Source organism: Pelodiscus sinensis, chromosome 1, assembly GCF_052426305.1.
Source record: "Pelodiscus sinensis isolate ZL-2025 chromosome 1, ASM5242630v1, whole genome shotgun sequence".
Lineage (NCBI taxonomy): Eukaryota > Metazoa > Chordata > Testudines > Trionychidae > Pelodiscus > Pelodiscus sinensis.
In genome coordinates this window covers 141,409,612-141,411,815 of record NC_143052.1, presented here as the reverse complement: position 1 = coordinate 141,411,815, position 2,204 = coordinate 141,409,612, and the positions used below count along the sequence as shown (strand labels likewise).

At 49.6% G+C, this 2,204-nt stretch overlaps 1 non-coding gene across 1 annotated transcript; it reads left to right on the top strand.

Annotated features, from left to right (window-relative positions):
* The first annotated feature begins 514 nt into the window (after positions 1-514).
* On the top strand, positions 515-580 carry LOC112546507 (small nucleolar RNA SNORD104). The gene has a single exon (XR_003090202.1). It is a non-coding gene; the product is annotated as a small nucleolar RNA SNORD104 (small nucleolar RNA).
* The last annotated feature ends 1,624 nt before the right edge of the window (positions 581-2,204 follow it).

Genomic DNA, 2,204 nt, shown 5'->3' with positions numbered 1-2,204 from the left:
GCCTGGCCTGGGGAGTGCAGAGCTGGACCCGATATCTTGGGGTGAGGGACTAGATGCAGACTGACCAAGACCAGTTTAAGCAGGCCCCACAGGCCCCAGTTCAGGCCTTGTTGGCCCAATGTAACACTGTCCTCGCCTCATTATCCACCCTGCCTCATGGGCCAGACCGTGAGGACTGGCTGCTAATGTCAAACCATCGTGCCCCCTTTTATTGGTTGCTGGTGAGAAAGGACCATGCCTGTGAGCTATACATACTGGTGGCCTACTCCCTTTTCCTCCATGGCTCAATGTGGAAGGTGAGCACAGCAGAGGACGAGCCCAATTCCCTTTGGGTGCTGGGGGTGCTTCATCTCCTTGGCTCCCGTAAGGAGAAGTGGGGGTTGGGGCATCCTGGAAGGGGTTGGGGTGGACCATTTGTTCTGGTGGTGACAGGGGGATCAGGGTGGCCTGAGGTGCCCTGCCTGGAGTGGGAAGCAGCTGCCATGGGGAGGAGTCCAAGCTGCTAGCGCTAGCTGCCGTGATAATTCTTCTTACATGTGTTAGAACTTCTGATGCAGATGAAGTGAAGTCGAGCCTGAGCCCCTGGTGCCAGGGCCTGCTTTGCCCAGAGCCTCTTCCTGCCCTGTGGGATGAGCCTGGCCCCACCTCCACACCCCCATCAAGCCTGCGCACTGGGGCTGCAAACCTCACTGGGCTTCTACTCTTTGTGGGCACCTCAGGAGCTGCTGGTGCCCTGCTGCAGTCACAGGAGAGCTACCACCCAGAGCGGCCCCAGCACTTGCTGACCTGCGCTTGTAAATGGGAAGAACATCCAGTAAAACAGCAGCAAAATGTCTGAGCTGGTTTCCTTGCTGAGCTGCACAGCACTGCCTTTGAGCAGGTGCAGTGTCCCTCTGACAGCTTAGCTGGCTAAGCAGTGGTGTGCGAGGAAAAGCTTGTTTGTAACTGGTAGCTAGCTGCTTGCCTAAAACTTGAGTGGTGCTTTTAAGCACGATCTACATGCTGGTATCGGATCAATGCTGAGAGCCACACTGTCAGACCAAAGGTCCATCTAGCCTAGTATCCTGTCTTCTGGCAGTGGCAATGCCAGATGCCCCAGAGGGAGAGAACAGAAACAGGGAATCAATAAGTGATTCCCTCCTTTGTCATCCATTTCCAGCCTCTGACAAAGGGTATGTCTACACTACCACCCTAGTTCGAACTAGGAGGGTAATGTAGGCATACCGTACTTGCAAATGAAGCCCGGGATTTGAATTTCCCGGGCTTCCCGGGCTGGAACAAGGTGTACAGATAGTTCGGAATGGCTTGCTAGTTCGAACTATCTAGCCCGTGCTGCGTGTAGCCGCGCGGCACGGGGTTCGAACAAGCCGGCATTTAAAAATGGCGCCGGCCGGCTTATGCAAATGAAGCCCGGGAAATTCAAATCCCGGGCTTCATTTGCAAGTGCGGTATGCCTACATTACCCCGCTAGTTCAAACTAGCGGGGTAGTGTAGACATACCCTAACAGAGGCTATGGACACTATAGAGGGGCAGATGGAGGGGCAGACATAACATGTCTTGGAAGCATATGATTATCGACAACACAGAAAAATTTAATCTGAAATGGGAGGACTTAGTTCACATGACAGCTGATAAGCAAGCATGGAGTATGTGGGTAGCCCAATATATTAAAAAGCAAAGAATGGACTAATGTGTAAGGGAGGGGTCGGCAACCTTTTTGAACCAAAGAGCCAAACTACATCAAATTTCAGAACAAGTGGTCAATAAAGAGCCATGTAAGAATGATTATTTTGCATGACTAAAAATACACAACTTAATATCATTGAGAATTGACATGATAATTAATAACAGCATAAATGAAACATTGCACTCATAGACTTTATTTAAGGAAAAAATATGAGCTTTCGAAAGCTTTAAAGTGCTGCATATTTTTTCCTTTTGTTTTACCAAGATTAGACTAACATGGGGTAGGTCTACACTACAACGTTAATTCGAACTAACTTAGTTCGAATTAGTTAATTCGAACTAAGCTAATTTGAACTAACGGATCCAGACTAAAAAACTAGTTCGAATTAGCGTTTTGCTAATTCGAACTAGCATGTCCACATTAAGTGGATCCTGAACCGGGCTTAAGGATGGCAGGAAGCAGTGCCAGCAGGGCATCAGAGGAGGACTTAGAGCGTGGAGATGCTGTCTCAGGCTA